The sequence below is a fragment of the Castor canadensis genome, chromosome 11, assembly GCF_047511655.1.
Source record: "Castor canadensis chromosome 11, mCasCan1.hap1v2, whole genome shotgun sequence".
Taxonomy (NCBI): Eukaryota; Metazoa; Chordata; class Mammalia; order Rodentia; family Castoridae; genus Castor; species Castor canadensis.
The window spans coordinates 33,755,193-33,782,062 of record NC_133396.1 but is presented as its reverse complement, the minus strand read 5'-3'; the positions used below and the strand labels follow the sequence as shown (position 1 = coordinate 33,782,062).

Below are 26,870 nucleotides of genomic sequence, written 5' to 3'. Positions count from 1 at the left end.
AAATTTCTGTTTGTTTCAGTGTAAAACTTTGGTTTTTTAGGAAAACTATTTCCTAAAAAAAAGTGATTTTTAAAGGCAAGGCTTATAGTTACTAGTTTGTTTTTAAATAACTGATAGGCTACTTTGCATATTCAACTTTTTATCTGGATTCTAAACATTACAGTTCATAGATAAATTTCATTTTGTTTAATCCTTTTTAACATATTAGAATTTGTTTTATATTTGTAACGTTTGAAATACCAAAATTATTTAAAAGTTAATTTTTTAAAAATTGAAAGCTCAGAGGCTCATATTATTTCTTAAGATCAGAAATTAGATACTTTTAAAATTCTGATCTTTAAGCTGGAGGTATTGCAAAGTGGCAAGTGCTTGCCTAGCAAGCACAAGGCCCTCAGTTCAAACCCCAGCACTGACCAAAAAAAAAAAATTCTGATCTGTGAATTTAAGGCAGTGTTAGTTCTTCAAATCACAACTTCACTATTTTCAAGACTACTCCCTATGTTGTTTGTTTTTAGAATACTTCTATTGTGATTGAAATGGACAATACAAGTGTAATTTTAGATAGCATATTGAATTATCATGTACCTATCAATTTTGTGCATGCTGATGTATCTAAAAGGCACATATATGACAGTTGAACAATACTGTTGTTGGTACTTCTATAGAATAATTTGACTGACACTGAAGGCCTTATGTTTTATGTCTACTAATTTTGTTATTTCCTAAAATAAAAGTGATTAGAGATTCCTATTATTCTTTCCCCTAAAGTCATTTTCTATACTCTTGTGAATTATCCACTCAAAAATTCTTTTATATGATCCAGTTTTGTTCTCTTGTTTTTATACTTTTTACTTAGAATCATGTTGATTATCTGATTTTAATAGTCCAAGTTTCTTTACCTTTGTGAAGGTCTCTGTTGGTTCTATATTCAAATTAAATCCTATTTCTTTTTTCTCTGCTATAGTAAGACAAGTTTGAGTAGAGGGAGGGGGAAAGGGCAGGGTATTCCATTTGTGAAAGAGAGTCATCAAGTTTAAGGTAGAAAAAAACACCTAGTACAACCTTTTCATTTTTCAGATTTAAGAAATGAACCCAGAGAGATTAGTACCTGCCAGTCAAAGAATTGCTTGTCTGCTGCTATATTATGCTGGCCAACATTTTTAGAAAAATTTATTTAAAACATTTTTTTGGGTCATTGAAGAGAAATTAAAAGGTAGGTGTTATCAGAGACTTCTTGGAACATACTCTTAAGATGTTATAGTTGAGTGTGCTCATGCACACCTGTAATCCAGAGGCTTAGGCAGGACAGTTATGAGCATGTTTGAGGTCAGCATGGGCTACATAGTGAGACCCTATCTCAAAAAAAAAAAAAAAAAAAAGAAAAAGAAAAGGAAGAGAAATAGAAATATTTTAGACTGCTATAGGGGTCTCTTTCTTCTTTGATTCCCTAGTCAAGTAGAAAGCATGCTTTAAAACAAGTGAACCATCTAAAAATAACTTGTCTGAATTTAGCATACTTTATGTGGCCCATATGCAATTCATTCTGCCATAAAAATCACTGCACACCAGGTGGCCTATAGCCTTGGATCATCTAAGCAGAGGCTAGATCATCTCAAAGCAGCAGAGGCTCTGTGAAGTCGAGACTGAGAACCTCACCGTGATTGGAGACTGTGTTGGCTTCCCTGGATGCTTTACAATGTGGTTCCTCTACTATGTACCATATGCCATGGCAGGTACTGTAGGAAGTCAGAATAACCTCTTAGCCTAGTCCAACTGAGGAAATAAAACTTCAACAGCCGAAAGCAGTATGTGATGAACACCAGATGAGAGGTGAAGACAGAAATGCATTACAGCTCCAGTTTTCATTTTTCTTGGAGTCATTTAAAATGTCTCAAGTTCCCTATGACTGAAGAAAAAAATAGTAATTAAAAAAAACCACTAAGTTTTAACCCAAGCAACATTAAGTAACTTAAAGCTAGGGAACAGCTACAACCCAAGCAGTCATACCTTCTAACTTGTCACTGCTATCAGTTAAATCCCGGTTATAATAGTCTCTGTATGAAATTCCTGTATGTATAATACTCATGTTTATAGCATTTTCTGTAGAAATCTAAATGACTAGACATCCTGGCTTTCTTTCAAAGTGCAAACTGACTTTCTAAAATATGTTTTAAAAAATCCTATAAAATAATAGTGAAGTTAAAAACAGTAAATTGGGTTGGGGGCATGGCTCAAGTGGTAGAGTGCCTATCCAGCAAGCAGAATGCCTGTAGTTTAAACACCAGTACTGCCCCCTCCCCACAAAAACCCAGTAAATTTAGCTTTTTTTTCTGTCTTTCTTTTTTGGCATTTCTGTGGTTTGAATTCAGGGCTCACACTTGTTAGGCAGGCACTCTACTATTCTACCATTCGAGCTACTCTGCCACCCCCTAGCTTTAAACAGAATTCAGTATATTGGAAGTTTTGTTTGAATTGATAATCTCAACTGGTTTGGTTTTGATTCTTTACCAACTGAATTCCATAAAGAAATAAATAAACAAGACCCATTATATAGGTGAAGAATATTTGAGTATCATCTATATTTTAAAAACTTGTTTTGAATACCAAGGTGTTTTTGTTTTATTTTGTATTTTGTTTTTGTGGGATTGGAACTCAGGGCTTCACACTTACAAAGCAGGCACTCTACTGCTTGAGCCATACCTCCAGTCCATTTTGCTCTGGCTATTTTGGAAATGGAGGCGGAGGGGGGGGGGGCGGGGGGGCGGTCTCATGAACTATTTTCTTTGTCCTATACCAAGGGTTTTTATGTTATTTTTAGTTATAAATAAGCAGTTGTTTTAGTATAATCTGAGGGGTATCAACATTAAGTTATTGCTCTAAAGTGGGGGAAGCTCTAATGGCATGCATCATTAGGTTGTCACTAGATGCCATCATTAGATTATTTAGGATTATTTAGCAGCCCCCTTTGGGTATATGAACAATCCAGAGGTGCCTTGTGACCGTTTAAAAAGTAAAAGCAAGTCACTTAATCTTTTATCTGTTGGAGTATAGGGTTAGTGTAGTAAATAAGTAATCTTTAAAATCCTTTCTAGTCAGGTATGGTGATTCATTCTTATAATCCCAGCATTTGGGAGGCTGAGGCAGAATGATCTCAAGTGTGAGGCAGGTTGGGCATCATAGCAAAACCTTGTCTTAAACAAACAAAAACATCCCAACCAAAAAAAAACAACAACAAAAATCCTTTCTAGCTCTAAACTTTTAGAATTTACACCTATTCTAGAAATAGACCTGATCTATTAAAGGGATGTGTGTATTGCCTGTTTATTTCTTTTACCTAAAATAAGATTTTTGGTAGAGGATGTAAAAAAAATCTGACTAAATTACTTAAAGTAATTGCTTAAAGTCACACAACAATCTTGTCGTGGAACAAATCAGACTGAGTTGTACTCCATCTTATCCTGTTGCCTTTCTATTCTAGTTAACACACATTAAAAAAAAAAAAGTCTTCCCTTGGAGTTTTAAATTTTCTTTAGTAGATCAAGGACCCACTTTCTAAATCCTTCGTCAAGGATATGATAAAAGTCTTATGATAAAACCATACTCACTTCTACATAAGGGAATCCAATACAACCTTGGGAAAGACCTAGAAGAGTCAGAGATAACCTAAAACCAGACAGCCACCAGAGTAGAATGAATCTGATCCTAAATTACTTTGTGAAATTGAATTATTGGAAGTAATTACACAAGAAATAAGATTTCAGAGCAGCTGGAAGGTATTCACTCATGGAGCTAAGGGGGATAGACTCTAATATATAAGCATCTGGGAAGAGTGGAAATGAGGCCATCTGATTAGTAACTATGCCTTGTTATTAAACCGTGACTTTCTGCATTGTGTATCCCCAGAGTTGGAAAACTTCCGCCTGCAAAAAAAGAGAAGAGCTGCCGTGTGGTTGCTGAGGGCCATGCAGTAGACACAAAAGCGCCTTCTTAGAGGCCTTCAGCAGAGGCAGCTTGTACAGGCAGGCCTGCTCCTCTCAAAGACTGGGAATCAGATTCTTTCCCCAGGGGGTTTCCAACTAGTTTGCACTTCAGAAAAACCTTTTCTTTCTCCTGCTGTTCACGCCCTGCAAAGAATTTTCTTGTAACCAAAGAAATTGTTTTATAATCAAAGATCCTTGTCCTTAGTTGTTGGACATCAAAGAAAGTTTGGAGAAGACTGGGGGATTATGTGATTGCCTAGAATTTATTTTGAATGTAAACTTGTGATATCAGCAAGTTCCTCAAAGAATATACTCATCTCAGAGCTGGGAGAGAGCCTAATATAACTAAGTCCTTTTTTTTTCTTTTCTTTTCCTTCTTGTTTGGATGTGCTGTAGTAAGATACAGTGAGTTGAGTTCCTCTGTCTGGACTTAACTCATGAATGTTTGGTTTTTGAGGAGCAGACCTACTCAAAGAGCACCCCCCACACACATACATTATCTCCCATTTTAAAACATGGTGTTGGAAATATCAGACACTGTGGATAAACTTAAAACAACAATAAGAATAAAAAAGAAACTGCTTTTTAACCTTCAGCTCATCAAGCAAGCCTTGGGAACTCGGTGTTTCTCCCAGGGAAGTTGATGACATCACCAAATGTTGGGAAGCACATTCCCTGCATTCCCTGCTGTCGTTAAGGTATTGGTGACGTCATTTTCTTCCACAGAGGAAAAGCCTCAGTACCCTGAGGGCCTGAACTCAGATCTTGGCAGGTAAATGAAGGAGGAACTTACTTTAAATTTACACTGATTGAGTCAGGCATGAAGAGGCACAGCCATGTTCAGTACCATCATCATAGCCTCACCTCTGGAGCCTCGAGAGACCATTTATTATTTAATTAGAATTAAGACTGTAACTTAAAGAATTATTTTCTGGGTAAGAACAAAGATTCACTTAATATTTTGATTCTTAAACTTATGGACATTTATAGGACATTGTTCTCAGAGGTTTCAGCTCCTTTTCAAATGTCCTCTGAAGATCCATGAATTTTCCATCCTTTTCTGAAACCCATTTATAGATTATCCAGTTTTCCTTCCTAGAGCAGTTTGACAACAACAACAAAAAATTAGGAAAAATGAAATGACGTACCCATCAGATTTAGGCAGAATTGTGCTCAGAGCAAAGCACATTGGTTATTTTATTCCTGTCTCTGTGGTTGTGAACTGAAGAGCATATTTACTCTAGAGGACTTCCAATCTCTTCCTCTGTCCCTTCATTGCAACCACAGAGTAGTGGTTGGAAATAGGATTCCAGGAACACCAAAAATGCTCAAAATTTCCAATAGTGGCAACTACAGTGCCCCCACAAGGATTCTGTGAGCATTCTTCCTCAGAGCCTTCTTGTGGTATCTTTGTGGTCAGGCGCCTACATCATCAGTCAAAGGCTTGCCCTGAACACAAACCTGGTAAAAATATCAGTTGTCTATCTTTGCCACTAGAAATATCTTTTATATTTTTATTCTGCTCTGAACTAACATACGACAGTTTTTGTTTTGTTTTAGAAAAGTCTCTTTCATGGAATCATCAACTCACCATTCTCAAAAATTTTAAGTGTACTAGTTTGTGCTAGGGAGATAAACAGGATTTACCAGTTTTATTCCACTCAGCAGTGAAAACTTGCTTGCATTACTTCTATGCAGGTATTAGATTACAGCTTTTTTTTCACTAGGAATATAATTCACTGAAATAAGATCATCCATTTAATTTATATAGGGAAATAAGGAATTAAACTGTAAGGGAGTAAGTCAACCTGCAACTGGCTTTGCATTCTCATAATCTTATCTCTCCTGAGTCGTTTGCTTGAACCAAATTAGACGTCATTATATAAAATGCCCTAGTTTTTCAAACAGTTTCAATCTTCAGAGTATAGAACAGAATTTGACATTTTGTTTCCATTTTTATCATTTTTGTTTTCTAAGGGAAGTTTGAATTGGAGACTGTCTGGCAGGATTCCATATGTCTACCATACCAGCTGCCCTGGCAGAGACAATGGAATCAAAAGTCAAGTTCTTTATGACTGCACCTGCCTTGTAAATACTGCCAGAAGATCTGATTTTCTCCTGTACCTGTACTCTACCTAGAAACTATAATAGTATTTGGCACCCAAACAGTGAGTGCATGCCTGAAAATTTGGATATCCTGATTTTGGGAGAACAAGTACAGAACTAATTGTCCCACTGACTTTTTTTTTTTTTTTTTTGGTGGGACTGGAGTTTGAACTCAGGACTTCTTGTTTGCAAAGCAGGCACTCTACCTGTTGAGCCACAGCTCCAGTTTATTTTGCTCTTGTTATTTTGGAGATGGGGGTCTCGAGAACTATTTGCTCAGCTGGCCTCGAACCTCCCAATCTCAACGTCCCCATAGTTAGGATTACAGTCATGAGCCGCCACAGCTGGTTCCCATTGACTTCTTGGATAGTTTTTGACATGGCATTAAATGATTATTTTATTGCTCATCAAATGCAGGCGATGTAACTTTCTAGTTCACCTGATTTTTTAAGACCCTTGTAAGGATCTACTAATGATGATGAATCATTTGGTAATTTAATATTTGAATATTGTCTTGTGCAATTCTGTATGTAATAAATATAAAAGAGAGTATGATATACCCAAAATAGATCAGGAATATATTCCAAAGTCAGACTGCCATACAGAGTTCCTAAGGTAAGAAGCTATCATTTCCCCCTGCTTCTTTCTTTTCTCAGAAATGTATGTTATATTGCTTGCCCCAGTTAAAGGCTCTTTGATTAGGCAGTAGTTTCAAGGCAACAAAACAACTTGACAACTGTTTTCCTTTTGAATTTTCAGTGTTTCTTAGGTTCCCTCAGGGCAGAATTACTTTGTTATCTTCTATCTTTATGTATAACTGGAAGCCTTCTGGCCTAAGAACATAATTTCTATCACCAATCAAATAATTGAAGATAATATATCCCCAAAATAGTGATATTTGTATAGTATCCACATATAATGATGTGATTTGTTAATAAGGCATAAAAGGCTGCTCTAAAATGAATGGTGACATCTCTACAGTGAAAAAAGATCTCAGTAGATCTCAGTAGCTTATTGACCTTAAGGAAAATTGCTTAACCTCTTTGAGCTTGTGTCCTCATGAATAAAATGGGAATAATAGTAATAAATGACCTATCTGAAATGAAATAATGTAAGAGAATTATTTTTGAAAATTGCACATATGAAGTGTTATTATTTTGATTGTTATTATTAATTAGGCTAGAGAGCATCCTTATTCACCTAAATACTGTCAGAAAAATAGTACTAAGCGTGAGAACTGTTGATTTTAGCTTAGTTGATTTGTTTGGTATTAGCATAAAATAATCATCTAGACTATTAGTATTTTTTATGTGGCTAAAAAGATAAAGCTTTAGATTCAAATTTTGTGGGTCAAGGAACTGACTAAAGGTTACCATAACGTAGTTTAGGTAGCAGACTAGAGAATGACTAATGGTATATGAGTTTTGGGGTGGAATGTAAGTTCTGTTTCTGCCTTGCTTGTGCTATATTAATCACTTGTCAGCCCTAAACCTTAGTACATGTGGCTATTCTACATTGGTAAGCCCATTAGTTTCCTTCTATGACCAATGATCACTGACACAAAGCAGCTACTTTCTTGAGTTTTTACCTATCAGGCTGAGGAATCCTAGAATCACATTAAGTATCAGTCTTATACTTTCCCTTTTTGAAATTTTAGGGTATTTCTTTTAATTGTTGCTACTCTGAAGCAAAACTGCTCAGAATGCTGAAATGTCAGGTTCCTGAACAACTTATGGCTGTGTTTCTAAGGACTAGCAGGGAAGGAGTTCAGGGTTGTGAAGGAGACTGATTTTCCCAGCTCATTCTGCTGTACTGGTCCTAATATGTTCTGTGAAGCTCAGCAGATAAGATTCTATAGCCTGCTTGGAAGTTATCCCAAAAGTCCCTGAGACTTCCAGTTCCCCATCTGAGAGGAATTGGATCAAAATGAGAATAAACAGAGTTTTCCTTACAGCACCTATCAAATATTTGTGGCCCTGACACAATTTTCAGGTAAAGATCATACTTTGGGCCATCCCTAAGACAAATATTCTGTGGAGTTAAAAAAAAAAAAATCTGGCCTGGTGCTAGTGGCTCACGTAGCTACTCAGGAGGCAGAGATCAGGAGGACTGCAGTTTGAAGCCAGCCCTGGGGCAAATAGTTCATGAGACCCTATCTGGAAAAAACCCATCACAAAAAAAAAAAAAAAAAAAAAAATCTGTGTTCAGTGTTTTGTAACTTAACCAATTTAAAGCCTGTTCCCCAAATAGGTAAATAATGGGATAAAGATAATTATGGGTTTCCCCATCTTTTCCACCTACCTCTTCCCTATCATGATTAAACACATACAGTTTATAACTGTTTTAGAAACAAACTCAATTACCATTATTATCCTTTCAACACTTGCATGGTATTATAACTCGTTTCAATCACCAGTACAACCCAGTGGGAGTTTGGAGACAAGTTGGGGTGGACTTGGTCGGGGGGAGGAGAGGGGTAAATATTTTTCCATTTTATTGGTTTTGGGTCGCATCCGCCCTCTCTGAAGACACTTCTTGGGGAAAACTGTTTTCTTCCCAAGGCCTAATAAAGATTAGTGATAGATGTCTGAAAAGCATTTGAAGCTCTTTGAAATAAAGGCAGGGATAAACACTTTGTATCAGTGTTATTATCATTAAAAAGGAAAGCCCAGCATGTGATGTTTTGGGTCACTTCCAGCGGTCTTGTTTGATGTTCATGGTTCCTTTTTTGACCTTTACCTCTTAATATCTTTATATATTTATTGAGGCTGTTGGACAAAGTCTTGAGATCCTAAGCAATAGGGTATTAAGAATGAATGACTACTAGTCCCCACTTCTGTAGGTGAAATTTCTGAAAACATTTTTCTGTCTTTAGACACCCTTTTGTTCCAGATTGGTAACTCTGGTGGCAAGGTTAACTTAATATCTGTTCATATGATTTTTTATTTTCCATTCTATTCCTTATCTGAGAACTAGCACTTTATAGGAAATTTTTTATTAAATAAAATAAATACTAAATTAACTAGAAGTTTTCAGTACTATATGAACCAGAGATAAATTAAAAGAAGCAGATGTAAAAGTCTTTGAACTTCCTAGGCTCAGTATGCTAAAAATGATCATAATGGTATCTTTGTAGTGGTATAAGATACCCAGTGAAAGTTAAATTATGTCCAATATGGTGTATTTAGGCAGGTAAATATACTGTTACATTTTAAGAAGGTGTTTCAGTAGTACATACTAAATTTGAAAGGACTTCTTGGTTCTTGGGAAGGTAAATAAATCTTTTACTATTTTTATTGAAGGATCTGTGCTAATCAGAATATCCAACTCTCTGATGGCAACTATATTTGAGAACCAGATAGAATTCTCTTTTCTTTTTTTTCTTTTGGAGGGGAGTGTGTGTACTGGGGAGGGAGGGTTGAACCCAGGCACTCTACCATTGAACTATATCCCAACTACTTTTTTTTTTTTTTTCAGTACTGGGGTTGAACTCAGAGCCTTCACCTTGAGCCACTCCACCAACCAAATTTTTTTGTGATAGGGTTTTTTGAGAAAGGGTCTCATGCACTGTTTTGCCCTGGCTGGCGTCTAACTGCGATCCTCCTGATCTCTGCCTCCTTAGTAGCTAGGATTATAGGCATGAGCCACCAGTGCCTGGTCTTTTTTTTTTTTTTCAAAGACTGTTGGTCATTCCTTTTGAGTTTGTGGGGTTGCTGTATTTTATACAAAAGGGCACATTCTTCATTATACTAATGGCTATTATTAAGTGGCTAGATTACAATACCATTTGCTTAGATATTTCACACATATTTTTTCCCTTTCAGTTTAGAGTTTTTTCATTCCCTATCCCAATTTCTGCACCTATACTCACAGATTTTTGTTTTCTTATTTTTTGTTGCTTTTGTTTTATTTTGTTTTTGGTGATGGGGATTTAACCCAGGGTCTTACCAATGTTAAATATGTGTTCTCCCAGTGATCTCTCCCCAGCCCACACACTGATTTTTTTATTTCTAAACTTAGCTCTCAAGCCCAGCAGCACTGGTGGCTCACACCTGTTAATCCTAGCTACTTGGGAGGCTGAGATCTGTAAAGTTTGCACTCAGGCCAGGCAAATAGTTCTTGAGATCCCATCTCCAAAATAACCAGAGCAAAATGGAATGGAGGTGTGGCTCAAGTGGTAGAGTGCCTGCCTGCTTTGCAAGTGGGAAGTGTGTGTATTCTGTAGAAAGAATAAATGTTCATAATGCTTATTTTCAGTCCTTTAGCAGAAGCTACTTCCTTTTAGAAACTTCATATCATTCTCTAAAAAATAGCTGCTTTTAGAAGCAAACTTAATTATCTGGCCTTTGAAATTTTGCCTATTGAAAGCATGGTCACATGCAAAATGGGTCACCTTAGAACAGTACCCTTTCTGGTTCTTTTCCATAATGTTCCCTCTCCTACTCATAACTTCAGTTAATTTTATTTAGCAAAAAAATCAAGTCTAACTTTCACAGGCTGACTTCTTTCCCTCTGTTTCATCCTTACCTCAAATTCAGCATGTGGGATCTGAGTTTCTTCTTTTTCTTATTAAGTTTTGCTTGTTCATCTCTCCTCAGTTGTGTTGGCTATCTCACCCCTTAAGAGTTTTAACGTACATAATGGTACCTCTGTTTCTCAACTGTCGTTTTCATTTTCGGCCTTTTAAAAATATTTGCACACTTGTCAATAAAATATTTTTTCTCACTATGAAAATTTATTACTTTTGATTTGGAGTTATGGCTCAAGCAGTACTTTGTAAGCATGAAACCGAGTACAAACCCTAGTCCCACACACAAAAAAAGAAAAGAAAATTTATTACTTTTGTAGTCTCATTTAGGTTGGGGCTTTGTTGACTAGGCCTATTCCCTTCTATGCCATATATAGCACCAGGGTCACTGACATGATTTTCAATAAATGTTATAAAATAGCCATTATTTAGTTGAATAACTTGATGTGTTAATGCTATTGTTCACTTAGAGATAGTTTCCTTCAGGCTACAGTAGTAACAGGCAACTGAAATGCATGCCAGGCTACATGCTGGCAGCTATGTTTTCCCATCAGAAAAAGGCCTTTAAAAAAAAAAAAGAAAAAGGCCTTTTGTCCATGTCTGTCCCCCACCCCCACCCAAATCAAATGAAAGCTTAGATTTTAGAGAAAATTACAAAATACAGAAAATGAAAGAGAAGAACTAAAATCACAGTATCTGCGGTTTTCTCTATTCTCAATGGTAAGGCAGCTTCCTAGAGGATTTTACTGTAATATGTTGATAAAATGTTTATATCCCTTTGTAGTTTATTTATAAAGGAATTTCTAAGCAGCAGTTCCTGCATCATCTAGTAAGAGAAAGCACATTTCTTTCTCTACAGCTTCAGAACTTAAGTTTCTACTTAATCTTTTTAGTGAAATATTCCAAAAGAATATAGCTCAGATTTCTGTTTTATAGCTTTCTGATTTCATTACCATAATAGATTTACTTACTAGGAATCTCTAGGAATTCAATTGTACACAATAATAAGTCATTCTTTATAAAGGAGTAACTTCATAGCTATTGGTATAGTAGTATAGGTTTATAGGCGTCTCGGCATGGACTAGATCTCTGGTTAGAAATAATTGGGGGGGGGGTGGAGGAAGGGGGGAGAAATTAAAAGAAAAGAAATAATTGAGGTGTATATATGTTTAAAGGTAGAGGATTTAATATCACATCATATTGATAATACTCTTTCCATAATCTTTGGGTAGATAGAATGTGCTATAATAGACCTTTTGGCTGTCGCATAGCCATTACCTTATATTTTTTTCCCCAAAGGAATTTCAGATACTGTTTTATATTTGCTAGTTTTGCTAGGTACTGAAGGAAGAAAGAAGTTGTAGCGGTAATCTCACTGAGAAGGAAATCAGTGTTTCTTATCTATTTTCCATATATTGTCATTCTGTTCAAGCAAACTTATTATATGGAAAACTGATAAGGAACTTTGTTTTTCTCTTGATATACTCACCTGCACAGCCCCATGCCCTACTTTAGAGCGCCCTGAGGTAGAGTTTCAGTTCACCAGGTAAGGTAGAATATCTGTAAAATAACTATAAAATAACTGAACCAAATAAAATAACTGGTGCTGCCATAGATTTTCAGCGTTCCTGTAGGAGAGAAGAGATGAGAGCATGAGAGGAGGCTCTTTTCTCCTCCCAAGAGTCCTAAAGTTCAAAGACACAGCTGGTGCTTTCAATGGTGCCAATGTATCTGGAGCAGCCCAGTTATAGGAGAGATAACTATTGTACTATACTCTTCAGTTGTTATTCTCTAAACTACTCATTTAGGTGAATCATCTGCTCAAGCTCTATCCTTTTGTTGGTCTGCTTTGAATTTCTTATGTATTAATATCCTTTGCAAAGAGCTCTAAGGAGTGGATAGTAAGTAAGTACTGTAGGAATACACTCATCTGTGCTGTGTGAGGAAGATTGTTGAATTATCTTGTTTCTGAGTGTTTCAAAACTGCAATGATATGATATCACTTTCACTTGATTTCTTCTGTTCCCTTGAAGTTATATCTCTCCACTTGTACAAAATACAATGCACTGCTTTTCTTCATTCTGACATCAAGTCATAAATAAACTTGAGGCATGTTCTCTGCCTTCTTTTTCTGTCTTTTTATTTGTTTTTTCTTTTTCTTTTCTTCCATGTGTCCAAGGCATGAATCAGGCATGGGTATAGACCAAAAGACATGCTGGTATAAACAATGGGCTTTTTTGTCTCTGAGTGGTATGAGATGAGCACCACCAACTTGATACCACTCTACCCCAGTCAAGGACTTTCTTCCTTCTTTGAGGCTGTTTTCTAGAAGGGTTCAGGGCCAGATTCCAAGATATTCCCTAGAATTTCTTCTAAAATTCACCAACTGAAAGGGTTTCCTTTTGTATTTTTATCTTTCAAGCTTACCATTGATTCATATTCTTTTCACAATTTCAGTAAAATCAAGATTTCTGTTTGTATTCTGAAAATGAAACTGAACCCAAATAACCCAAGAAAGAAGAGTATTCCTAGCAGATAGTAATCTAGGGAATGTTTGAAGTGCTTCTCTGAAGCAACCCAATCATATCTAATTGTGTTTCTATTCAGAGCATTGCTCGTGTTCTCTATTCAGAGTGAATGCACATAGAGGGCTAGGGTGTAGCTCAGTGGTAGAGCTTGTGCTTAGCATGCATGAAGCTCTGGGTTCAGTCCCCAGCACAAAACAAAACAAAAAAGACTAAATGCACTTAGGTTGTAGTCTGTTGTAGAATACATAAAGCATTACAATGAATCTCAAAAATCAAATTAGTGTGGGTTCCCTGCCTACACTAATCAAAATAGTAATGTCAAGATAGGTAACCTGAAGAATAGTCTTTTAACATGAAGGCTTGTCTCACCCTGCATAGGGTAGATCACCAGCTGTTCCATAACAGGTACGTTTTCCAGCAAGTTAGAACAGGAGAACCAAACAACTATATCCAACTGAAGTTGCAAAGGGTGTTCAAGGAAATACAGTGTAGTAATGATGAATATATTCATATGTAGATAAAAGAGCATGAATTTCATCTACCATCACCAAACTTTTTTTTTTGTGGTATTGGAGATTGAACTCAGGGCCTAGTGCCTGCCAGGCTAGGCAGGCACTCTACCACTTGAGTTGTACCCACCCCCCAGCCCTTTTTGCTTTTGTTATTTTTCTGATAGGCTCTCACTTTTATGCCTGGGCTGACCTGAACCACGATCATCCTATTTATGTTTCCCTTGTAGCTAGGATGACATGAATACCAGCTTATTTTGTTGTGATGGGGTCTTAAAGACTTTTTACCCTGGCTGACTTTGAACCAAGGAGTCTCCCAATCTCTACCTCCAGAGTAGCTAAGATTACAGGTGTGAGTACTGTGAGTACTATGCCCACTTCCTCCTTGGGTTTTTTTTTTTTTTTTTTTTGTGGTACTAAGATTTGAGCTCAGGGCTTCACACTTGCTAGGCAGGTGCTCTCCACTCTGCCAGCCCTCCTCCTTGAATTTTAAAGACAGATATTACCCCTTTGAACTGGGTGTAGTGGCACATATCTATAATCCCAGCATTTAGCAGGCAGGAGGATCATGAGTTTTAGGGCAGCATGGACTACATAGCAAGACCCTGTCTCAAAAAAACAAAAATAAAGAAGGCACTGAAGGTGTGGTTCAAGAGGTAGAGTGCCTGCTTTCCAAGTCCAAAGCTCTGAGTTCAAACTCCAGTCCCACCAAAAGAAAAAGAAAAAAGAAAGATCAAGAGAAAAAAAGAAATTCCTCTTTAAGAGTTACTGTAATAATACTTTTGGAGTGAGGTGCATCTGTCATATTGACTTCAGATTTGTACATCTTATTTGTTGGGGCTGCCATTTATTCCACTTTCAAATGTATTCAGAAGCCAGTAGGTAGTTCATAAAGAAATCATAAAAACTCTATCTTCCTTTGGAGTCCATAAAATAGATATAATTAAATAACAATTAGATTCAGTGTTCCCTGACTCAAGTGCTCTTTGCTATTTGTGTACCCAGAAAGCTTTTCTGTTGATATTGGTGATAAGTCTAAATTAGCTGATTTCCCATGAAATCTCATGATTAATACTCAGTATGCGATTGTGTGAAAAGCATTTTCATAATTCTCAAACAGATGTCTTTGGGTCTCTTGACTCACCTCAGTAAAGTGGTGTTTTCTTAGCTCCCTCAACTTTATTTTCTATTGTTTTTGAAGTCTCCTATTCTGTCATGGCAGAATGAGATGTTCTTTTACAACCTGCACATTGCTCTTGGGAAAAAAAAGACCCAAAAAAACAGTATACTGTCCTCTCTTTCTGTCCACTGCTCCATGATAATAAGTCCATTCTTCCAGATCTACTGTGTTAGGTACTGCTTGCTGTGTCATGTGGTATAGATTCTGTTTCATCTCAAGGGTCTTGTTTCCCTACCCCCATCATCTTCTAGCTGCCAGCTGCAAAGACTCTTACCTACCATACTTCCCAAACTGCTTAGAAAGAAATCTGGTTCTCCCAGCCCCAAGACTGACCTTGACCCTTTCTCTAGTCCTGAGCAGTCCTGGAAATTCAAGGTACTCAGCACCTAACTCATGCCTGATAGTCTGACTTTGTTGCTCTGGTCTCAGGAGAAAGGGGGAGAGGGAAAGGTAGAGCAAGGAGAGAGCGGGTGCATTCTGAACACTCCTCCTTTTGTGTCGGCATCTCTGTGAGGTGCTTTGGAAGGACTCCAGCCAGGCATGGAAGGGCTCTTTGATAGTATCTGACGGGTGGGTAAGAATTTCGGGCACCTAGCCAAGATACACATTGCCTGTAATCGTTAACTTAGTCTGTAAACAGTTCAAACGGCACTGAGAGGCTGTCCTTTATTACATTAGAAGAGGCCTTTCATCTCTCTTGCACAGGAGCCAGGCGTCCAGCATTGGCCCCAACTGGGTGATTCCAGCCATAGTGCTCTATGTATAGCCACAAGAGCAAGACATTCAGGGACTTACAATGGAACCTGCTCTGAATGACTGACCTTCAAACTTTAAGCATTGGAGCAATAACTAAGTCATTAATTACCTTTTATTTTGTACCTAGCTGGTAGTAGAATGGGGGAAGAAAAAAACAAAGGACACAAACACACACACACACGCAAAACCTGACCAGGAATAAATAGTGGGGAAGGGATTGGAAATTTCCTTTTTTCAGCTCAACTTTTCTACCCAAATTGTATCTGAAATCTTTGCAACCTCACCCTTCATCCTTTCATTCTGTCCCTTGGCACCACATTGATTCTTTCAGAGTTTGGTGCTCAGAGTACTTCATGTGTCCAATTAGGTTTGAAATTACAATTGTAAATTGCAATTACTTAGTTTTCCTAGAGCCCAGTAAGGGGCCCAGAGGAGCACAGGACCACAAGCATCCCTGTCCTCAAGATGCTTACTGAAACCTTGATAATACTAGATATGTACTACTGATAATTCCATCAAAGTGTCTATAAGTGCCAAATAAGTCTCTATACAATGAGTTTCTACTGGAGTTCACAATGAGGAGAGATTGTACCAATGTAGACAGGGGTGATCAAGGAAACTCCTTTCCATCCTGTGAAAAAGAATTTTTCAGCACTTTTTTTTTATTAGCTTCTTTTCCCTCATGTGTCTTGTCCATTTCCTTCCTCCTTTTTGTAATGAAATTTACTAATTTTGCCAGGCACATATTGAGTGTTCTAGGCACTTACTTAATGGAACCATTAAACTCATTTTAGGATTTAGCATATAAGCTAGAATTTTGCAGAAGTGGAGTTCTGAAACCTGACTTCCCATATTCTGGCACAAAAGATGGTGTGGGAAAACTAAGCACAACTTATACTAAGCATCTTAATTGCAGAAGATCCTTTTCTGGTTAATATTTTTTAAGATGTTCAGATGTAAAGACTACTGTTGGCAAAAACAGTTTATTCCCAATAGCCAAGGAACAGAATTTAGATTAGGCCACAGGTTTTAAATAAATAGGTAAAATAAAATACTACCTCACTAGCACTCAAGAGGAGCATTGACGATCCATATTTTGCCCTTTCTATCAGAATCACAGGTTTAAAGTAGCTAGATATTTACCTCACTTTCTTCAGCTGAAGGAAAATGAGCGCACCATGAGGCATTCTTTCAGGAAAAAGGAATGGGCTACCTTTTGTAACTTGACTGGGGCTCTCATGACTTACTAGTTAGAAAGTTCTATTTCTCTTGTTTTCCATTTTGCTCAGATTTCTGGGTCAACTTTTCATTCCCTTTATGTATTTTGGATTTGATGTTTGTTGCTTTCTTACCACACTGGTGCTGATTGTGAATGTGGCTTTGGAGGAACACCAATAAAAGAGAAGTCAGCTGGGCGTGGGTGGCTCACGCCTGTAATCCTAGCTACTCAGGAGGCAGAGATCAGGAGGATCGTGGTTCCAAGCCAGCCTGCTTTCAAAGCAGTCACTCTACCACTTGAACTACGCCTCCAGTCCATTTTGCTCTAGTTGTTATTATTATTATTATTTTGGTGGTACTGGGGTTTGAACTCTGGGTCTCATGCTTGTTAGGCAGGCACTGTACCACTTGAGCCACTCCACCAGTCCTTTTTTTGTGTTGGCTATTTTTGAGATAGGGTCTTGTGAACTGTTTGCCCAGGGCTGGCCTGGAATCATGATCCAAGGAGGATCTCTGCCTCCTGAGTAGCTAGGATTGTAGCCATGAGCTACTGGAGCCCAGCTGCTGTGGTTATTTTGGAGATGGGTCTCTTGAACTTGTTGCCCAGGCTGGCCTTGAATTGTGATCCAATCTCAACTTTTTGAGTAGTTAAGATTCTAACTATGAGCCATTGGCACAACTTGGTAAGTTTCTGTCAAGTTTGCCTTACCTTTAGGAATTTTTATTTTTCCACTTTCCACTTTCCTGAGCTGGAGAACTTCTTAGATTATATTAGAAACCAACTGACGAATTTCACTCTGGCATAGCAAGCTACACAGCATCATCCCTTCTGGACTTACTGTGGTGGGACCAGCTCAAATGAGCCAAGATCCACAAACTCTATTTTAGTATGTTTCATTTATTTAGCCATTTTAACTTTCTCTAAGAATTTTCATGGTTTAAACTTAACATATAATATACTATATCAAAAACGGTGTGGTGGTTCATGCCAGCATTTGGGAGGCTGAGATAGGAGGATCCAAGTTCAAGGTTAGCTGGGCTACAAAATGAGACACTCATCTAAAAAAAAAAAGTTATATCAATAGTACTATATCTGAAGCCAATTTATATCTCCAGCTCTGTCTTTTTCTGTTAAACTCCTATTTTTATTTCAAACTGCCTACCAAGATTTAAATTTCCCCTACTTAAAACTAACTTCATTTTCCAATTTATCCCTTTGGTTTTTTTTTTTTTTTTTTTTGATTGTTATTTTGGGTTTTTTTGCTTTTGTTTTTAGTGGTAATGGGGTTTGAACTCATGGCTTTGCTAGGTAGGCACTCTACCACATGAGCAGCACATCTAGTCCAGTTTACCCCCTTTGCTAATGAAACATCTTTTTTTCTAGTTCTCTAGGTTTAGGACTCTTTCCTAACTCCTCCCTTTCCTTCATTCCTGTAGTACTGAGGCTTGAACTTAGGGCCTTCACCTGAGCCACTCCACCAATGTTAGGTATTTTCAAGATAGGGTCTCCCGAACTATTTGCCTGGGCTGGCTTCAAACTGCGATCCTCCTGATCTCTGTCTCCTGAGTAGCTAGAATTACAGGCATGAGCCACTGGCACCTAGCTTGTCTGCAAGTATTTTCAGTACTTCCTCCATAACCTCTGTGACTCATCCCTTCTCCTTCTATCAGAGTTGAAGCCTTCACTGTGCCAGTCTAGATTCCCAGAACAGCTCTTTTTCCTACCACCAGTTTTCTCTTCATTTTACTGTGGTCTTTCCTCTATCATATAAAATTGTTCTGCTTAAAATACTGTCTTGATAATGAATTCTCCTTGCTCAGGAACTTGGGGTGAGTCTTTTTTTCACATAGGAGAGTAAGCTCTGACTCTGGCATTCAGTAGCCTTCATAATATAACCATACCTCAGGTCTCCAAACTACCTTCCAGATCTATTTTTCAGTCAGACAAGTCTTCCTGTTCCTTGAAGACTTGAGAGAAATTAGTCAAGAACTCACTTTTCCCCTCACCTTGCCCCTTGTTTCTTTCCAAGGCTAAAGCTAAGAAGTTCTAAAACTGTTTGACAGGTACCAGTGGACCAGATCCTGCTTTTTTTGTATAGCTATTTTTCTCCTATCCAAACCCTGTCCTCTTTAAGGAGTAGTTTAAGGATCATTTCCCCTCACAAATTTTATAGGATCTTTTGTCTGTACCATACAATATGACAGTTATAAGGTAGCATTTTGTATCATCATTTACTTTATGTATATTGTATGCATTATCTCTCCCCTGTAAGACTCCTGTGCAGGACCTAATACAATTTTGGAAAGAAAATACGTGCTGTTGTCCACTAAGAGGCCATATTTCAGGTCCATTCTGATGTAACTCATGTGGAAAATCTCTATTGATACCCATCCATCATCCTGCTCAGTGGTCATATCAAGTGTGACCTATACTTGACCAAAATACTGGGGAGCCATTGATCTTCCGTGTTGCAATGGATTTGGAAGAAACTGTAGGAGCTGTTATTTTAGAGAGAAAGGTGGCTCCAGAAACTGGCTGATAATGTCCAGGCTAAGAATCTACTTAGTGACAGACAATACTTAAGTATTTGGCTAGGAAGGGGGTTCAACCTTTGAAGTATTTCAGGTAGGTGTTGGCTTAGCAATTAGATATGCTGCTGCTTTCTGAGGTCAGCTTACCTAAAGACAAAAGCATGGTCTGATGACTGGGTGTTACTCTTGCACCATAAGAACTCGTTTATAGACATCTGCACAGAAGTACCCACCCGAGCAAACACTAAAAAGAAGCAAAGGAAAGTGCCCTATGCATAGTCATTGTGTCAACAGAAATATCAGATAAGGCGGTTTTTATGAAGAGGGGGTGTACATTGGGAGAAGAGTTGATGCACCTGTGGTTGGTGATTCAGAAACTTGGTGCCACATTATATGGCACTACGAGGCCACCTTATGTTCCAGCCACCCCATGGTGGCTGATGTAATATAATTACCCATTTTCTAACTGGACTAAGAGGAAATGTATTGGATGAAAGCCAGAGTAAAGTAAATTTACATCTTAGCTGAACCACCTTCTGAACCTGTAGAATCAAATGGCTTTTTGCATCTCCTTTCTACACTGGTGAAGCCATTGTCATTGTCAACCTAATAGAAATTGAATTTTATACATGTTATGCAATTTGTCTTGCCCATTCCTATGACACATATGTTCTCATTTAAATGTATTCAAATCCAGGTGCTGGTGGCTCATGCCTGTAATCCTAGCTACTCAGGAGGCAGAGATCAGGAGGATCACAGTTCAAAGACAGCCTGGGCAAATAGTGAACAAGACCCTATCTCAAAAACACCATCACAAGAAAGGGCTGGTGGAGTGGCTCAGAGTATAGGCCCTGAGTTCAAGCCCCAGTACCAAAAAAAAAAAAAAAAGTATTTAAATGGGTTCCTGTAGCTCACACAAATTACCAAGATAAGATCTCTCAAGTAGGAAGAGGGTCTAAACAATTCCTGTTGGCTGAACTAGGACTTAATTTAATATCAGATTGATTCAGCTTCTGTTAGTTGCTTGAAGCTTTGACATCCCTCCAGGATTGTTTCTAAATAGTGCCAATGTGAAGAATCAAACAAATAAACTCTTGGGAGACCAAAAGTTCCAGCTTTTACTGTTAATTCAGCACACATTTATTGACTCTGAGGGCATTATGCATATGAAATAATAAAGATACACTGGCCATCAATTTAGTAGATAAGAATGGAAAGTAGAAAGTAAAATATGGTATACAATAAAAAGATGTAAACAAGAAGATGTTTGGGGCATTTCAGATGAAGAATTCTCCATGAAAGAGGTAGCAATAAACTTGCCCTTGAAGGATAAGTAAGATTTTAAAATTAATTAACTAATTTTTTTCTTTGTGATATTGGGGTTTGAACTCAGGGCCTACACCTTGAGCCATTCCATCAGTCCTTTTTTTGACGTGTGATAGGTTTTTTTTTGAGATAGGGTTCTGGAAATTATTTGCCCAAGCTGGCTTCAAATCACAATCCTGATCTCTGCTTCCTGTGAAATTAGGATTAGGACATGAGCCACTGACAACCCATTTTTTATTTGTTTTTTTGAGAAAAAGTCTCACTATGTAGTGTAATGGCTGGCCTTGAACTACTCACTATGTAGCTCTAGCTGGCCTGGAACTATTTCTTATGTAGCACTGGCTAGCCTTAAACTCATGTTCTCCTGCCTCAGCCTCCCAAGTGCTGGCTTACTGGTATGTGCCACCACACCCAGTATATTTTTCATCAAGGCTCAGAAAGGTTAGGTCATCCACAGTTTGTAAGGAAGAAGAGTTAAAATGGGAAACAAAGTTTACTGATTCCAAAGCCAGTGCAGAGCATTGAAACATTGCTTTGATGGGCCAAGGAGTTTGAACTTAATTCAGAAGGCTGTTGGGTGCTATTCCAAAAGGACAGTGATATAGTAGTGCTTTGTTTTGGAAGATTGTTCTTGAAGTGATATAGAGAACTTTAGAATAATGAGAGCACAGAGACTATTAGAAGTCTATTTTAATGGTTCATATTCCAGGAACATGCAAAAGGTAAATTTCCAAAAACTAGAGATTAGATACAGGGAGGAGGATTCATAATTATTCCAAGTTGCTTATCCTGAGACTGTAGGAAAATGGTGGTGCCACAAATAAAAATAGGCAAGTTAAGAGGGGTTATTGGTTTAGGGGAACATCAGGGAGAAGATGATATTAAGGTTTTGTATATTTGAGTTTACTGTACCAATAAGAAAGAAGAAAATGTCTAATGGACCTACTGAAGTACAGGAGAATTTGAGGCCAATTTGGGGATCATCACTGAAAATAATAGAGTGTATAAGAACCCCAGAAGAGTATGCACATATGAATAATTAAAAAAAAAAGAACCCCAGAAGAGAGGTAATAGGGATCAGAGAATACATCCTTAGGACATATGTATTTAAATGAGAGGGAAAGGAAAAGAAGAAAGAAGAAGAGGCAACAAATGAGGGACAGTGAGAAAAATGAAAGAACTAGTATAGCATTATATCACAAACAGTGAAAAGAATTAAGAAATGTGTGTATTCAATGTGTCATAGTCATCAAGGAATATTTGTCTAGCCCTAGAGTCATTCCCTTTCTTAAGAAACAATTGACACCGTTAAATTCGGACACATTCTTTTTTCCTCTGTTTTTAACCGTTTATGTAGGAAATTAGTCAAGAGAACTGATTTCCTATTAAAGATGTGTCTGGCGGTCCCCCCCCCAAAAAAACCAATAAAAATTAAGAGCTCTTTACTAACTTAAATTAAAAGTGAGACCATCAATGACATGATTAACCCCAGTCCCACCAAAAAATGGTGCAGGCTTTTACTAAATAATTGGAAGTTTCATTCCCAAGAAAGCTCTTATAATTTCAGTGCCTCTGTTCACTTCTCCTGTGGTCTGTCAAATCTCCCTTCACCAGATTGAGTACATGAAATCTATTGCTCACAATTCAGGCCCACTGTGCCTTGTGTTGTGTCTTCAGGCCTCAGATACCTAATTTGTGAAATGGGTGGTGCTAATGAAGGGAGAATAAAATGGCTAATGAAGGATTATAAAGCACTTTGATAATACATAAAAATGACATCAAAGCTGAATAGTAATCTTAATTTAGGGTAATGGCTTCCACTAGTAGAGTAAAAATGAAAAGGACAAAGGGTAGTGTCGCTTTGTACCTTGATAACAGTGTACAAATCCAAAGTGCTGCATTGATCCTCACTGCCCTGTGAACTCTCAACTCAGGAATTTGGCTCTCCTCCCTAACTCTCTTAAGTACTTCCCTTACCCACTCAGTCTGGTGATGGCACTTCCCGTGTCTCCTGACAAATGCAAACAGGAACTTCTATTCAGCAGAGCCAACTTGATAACTGAGAAGATTCTTCTTCCATTTATCAGTACTTTGATTATCTTTTCAGTATCTCTTACTATCTGTGCTTAGCAAGAAAAAATAAAGAGGTTTGAGCAATTAGGAAATAACAAAGAGCTCATAGTTCACAAAGAGCAAGTCAAGAGATGTTTGGAATATTTGAACATACAACCACATTTGGTGTGATGTGGCCTACAGACAGAGTCAGGGGCAAGGTTGTTTGGTGAGCCCATCAAGCCACTGGGAAGCTGAAACAAAGGAGGAGGGTGACACCTCAGATACAAACTTTTCAGGGTATGAAGAATGGAGAAAAGAAATGTAGTTAATCTCTTATTCCACCAAAGGTAGGAAAAAAGACTCAAAAAACATGGACTACTATTAGGAATGAATTGATTCTGAGTGTTCCCAGAACTTTTCCATGCAGATCACTGGGCCAAATCCTCACAGTATCTTGGTAAGGATTAGAGTTTACTGGCAATAGCTAACACTATGGCCTAAAGGTAGTGGGGAGCAAGAATTTCTTTTCATTAATACTAGAGGATTATTTTCTTAAATAGTCTCTAAATGGCTTCTCCCAAAAAAGAGCTTCACATTAAATCTGGGGATACTTTGAGAGTACTTCCAAAGCAATATAATGAGAGCAAGTTAGTCTATATGTTCATTCCACATTCTCCCAGTATTTGTGTGCTATGCTCTGTGAATGTGCATTCCCTGTGTATTGGTTGATAAATGGCCTAAGACCCTTGTTCATGTACCTATATACACAGCTATAGGTTTACAATCTGATTTTTGTCTCCTGAGAATAGGAACCATTCCTTTTGGGGGCAGGGTGCTATCACTTTCTTCTCCCTTCAGGATTATGCTTGACTCAGCACCATTGATCCTGAGAGGGGGACAATAAAAGTGTAACTGAGGATGAGTTATTAAGCAGAAAGGTTTTCCTGAGAGAAAACAGCTTTGTTCAAAATGATAAAGAAGATTGAGGCATGATGGTAAAAAGGAAGGAGAGCTCTCCTTTGTGATGGGGCCAAAATTCTGTAAAGGTGACTTTTAAACTTAAACTTATAAGGAGAATGCAGAAGATTTATGAAAAGAAAGTAAAAATCTAAAAATAATCGTATTTTGATCAAATGATGAAGCAACAATCAAATTTATCTTATCTCATAATTTGTTTACTGAAACATACGATCCATGAGCTGGTGGCATGGCTAAGGTGATAGAGAGTGCCTGCCCAGCAAGCACAGGCCCTGAATTCAAACCTCAGTACTAAAAAAACAAAACCCAACAAAACAAACAAACAATCATGATCTATTATGCATTTTTCTTTTTTTTTTTTTTTTTGTGGTATTGGGGTCTGAACTCAGGGCCTTGCATTGCTAGTCAGGCGCTGTACCACTTGGGCCACCCCCCAGCCCATGTGTGCATTTGTCTTAATGTCTGCTATGTGCCTGGCATTATGCAGTAATGAATAAGGCTAGTCTTTGACTTCAGGAGCACAGGATGTACTTTGCAGGAAGGAGGAAATAACTAACTGAACATCTACTAAAAACCAGACATTCTGCTGGAGGAAATGGATAAGGGGGTGGGTCACAATGGAACTCTGATTAGCCATAAGAGGTGTCATTTAAGAATTTGGAATAGATGGCTTTAGGCGAATATATGGGAGAAAGTGTTTAAATCTGGGGACTAAGAGCTGGTCAGAGGATTAGAGAAGGATTTAGGACTATGTTTGGGGAGTTGAGAGCAAAAAAGAGGTAGAGAGCTATAGGATTAAGAATCTTAAAGTCTTTGGCTTGGAGAGGTCTTTTTTTTGTTTTGTTTTCACTCTATGTAGAATCATGGAGATAGGGAAAGGTCCATGTGAAAAGAAAGAAAAAGAAATTTAGCACCAAACAAAACTATGCTCTCATGATACATTTTCTGCTCGTGACTTAAGAGCTAAGACTGTTTTTCTAGTTTCTCTTTCTCTCTCCCTCTCCCACTCCCTCTCCCCACCTTAGTGATACTGGGGTTTGAGCTCAGGGCCTCACTAGCAAGTAGTCTACCAGTTAACCATGCCCCAAGCCTTTTTTGAAGGGAGTGCTTTAGTTATAGGGTCTTAAGTTTTTGCCTGGACCACAGTTCTACTAGTTATGCCTCCTGTGTAGCTGGGATGACAGGTGTGTGCCACCATGTGCACCTTATTGAGATTAGGGTTGGGCAGGGGGGGTCTTGCTAACTTTTTGATCCAGCTGGCCTCGATCCTTACAAACTCTGCCTCCCAAGTAGTTGGGATTATAGGTGTGAGCCAGTGTGACTGGCTACATTCTCTTTAATGCCTAGAATTCTACCATAAAAGATGACATAAAACATTTTAGGTTCTAGCAGCTCCAGAGATGCTACTATTAAGAATTCTACAATATTCAGAGGATGGAAATACCAACTGGCACCAATGTCACGATATTCAGGCACCATCCATAGAGATCCAATAAAATAGCCCCAAATGGCAAACCCTCCCAGGCTTTCCCAATACCACCTCTCACTTTTTCTTTTATCCTCTGCCTGGAAGGCTACATTGTGGGTGGGAATAAAAATCTACTCTCCTGTTGCATCCAGGCAGCTGCCAGCAGTCTGTTTGCCTTGTTCTTTGCTGGCAAATCATTAAACAGTGCCCCCAAAGCAGGCCTCTTCCCCAGGGCCACCCCATGGACAAGGATTCAGAGCTGTGGTCAAAGGGCTGTCAACAGTCATGCTGGAGCCCTGGAGCTGTCTCCAACCAAGCCTTTCCTGGCTGTTGCCTCTTCTGCACAGAAGCCTCTTTGGCCTGATGTCAACCCCTCAATGGCTTCTGAGGGGAGACTCCCAGCATCTGAGTTGGCTGGTGACTTGAATAATTCTATCCATTTCCTCCTAGTGTAATTTCTAAGTGCAACCACCCCTATGTCCCTTCTATTGTTTCTTTATTGAAGCAAAGGCCCATCCTCCACATTTTTTCTACTTTGCAATGTAAATGCAATATTTTGTGTTACTGCCCAGGAGCAGGGGGTCTGGGATCAGCCAAGCAAACTGTACAGCTTTACTCCATCCTCACTCACAATATGCCAATGAAAACCTGAGCGTAGAAGACTTAGTGGAGCTGGCCCTGCAGACAATATCTGCCCTCAAAGGGCTTATAAATACCAGGGAAGCCTGTTGTGAAAGACAGCAGAATGGGATAGAGCTTGTAGGACAAGTGGAAGTTCCCTAATGTCTGAGTAGACACTAGGCTCAAAGACACAAATGTATGTGAAGTGACAGGTTAATTAAGCACTTTCATATTCTTGCATTGAATCACCAAACTTAGCAATGCTAAGTAGCTCTGCTGATGGTTCAGATGGGCCTCTGGCCTATTTAAATAAACACCCTGGTTTCCTCAGGTTTCATTTCTTTGGTGTTTTTCATAAAACTGGACTGTCTTGACTTTTTAAGCATCAAAATGTTAACCTAAATAATGACTTAAAAACAAACACTTCCAGCAGGTTTCTAAATTCCTACCATCTTGGGCCTGAGTATGGCTGAAACAAAAATAGCAAAAGCATAAGGCAGATAGTGTCAAGGCTGTTTGCAAAGAATGCATGGGTTAAGTTGAGAGGTCAGTTGGCTGCCTCATTATGGGAAGAGTTAATTAAGACCATGCCTTAGAAGGGCCTTGGCCAAAGCTTCTTGAAACCTTCATCCTGGAAATGCAGGGATTAGGTATTACCCCTAGCAATAACCATCTGTGTCCAGACCATGGCCTTTCACATAAAGAGCTGAAAAATGAGGGGCATTAGTGGTACTTCCTTTAGGATAGAGCCTAATGGCCCGTAGTTAGAATTCAGGTGACTTTTCAGGACTTCTTAGTAGGATTCTGGATGGTTGAGCCCCTGATGGAGGGAAGGAGTCAAAACCAGTCACTAGGATATCTTTTTAAGGTCTTGTGTGTGTGTGTGTGTCTGTCTGTCTGTCTGCGGTGCTTTCTTTGTTGTTTGAGATGTAGCTCAAGCTGACCTCAAACTCTTCTCTCCTCCCCCTCCATGGCTTACATTTAGGGCCTTCACCTTGAGCCACTCTGCCTGCCCTTTTTGTGATGGTTATTTTCAAGATAGGGTCTCTCGAACTATTTGCCTGAGCTGATTTCAAACCACAATC

The 26,870-nt window shown here is 38.4% G+C and overlaps 1 protein-coding gene and 1 non-coding gene across 2 annotated transcripts in view; one reads left to right on the top strand and one right to left on the bottom strand.

Annotated features, from left to right (window-relative positions):
* Rnf43 (ring finger protein 43) overlaps positions 1 to 26,870 on the top strand; it is a 63,262-nt gene that overhangs the window by 9,912 nt on the left and 26,480 nt on the right. The gene's annotated exons all lie outside the window — the stretch shown is intronic.
* On the bottom strand, positions 12,781 to 12,915 carry LOC141414514 (small nucleolar RNA SNORA48). Its single transcript, XR_012439537.1, has one exon. It is a non-coding gene; the product is annotated as a small nucleolar RNA SNORA48 (small nucleolar RNA).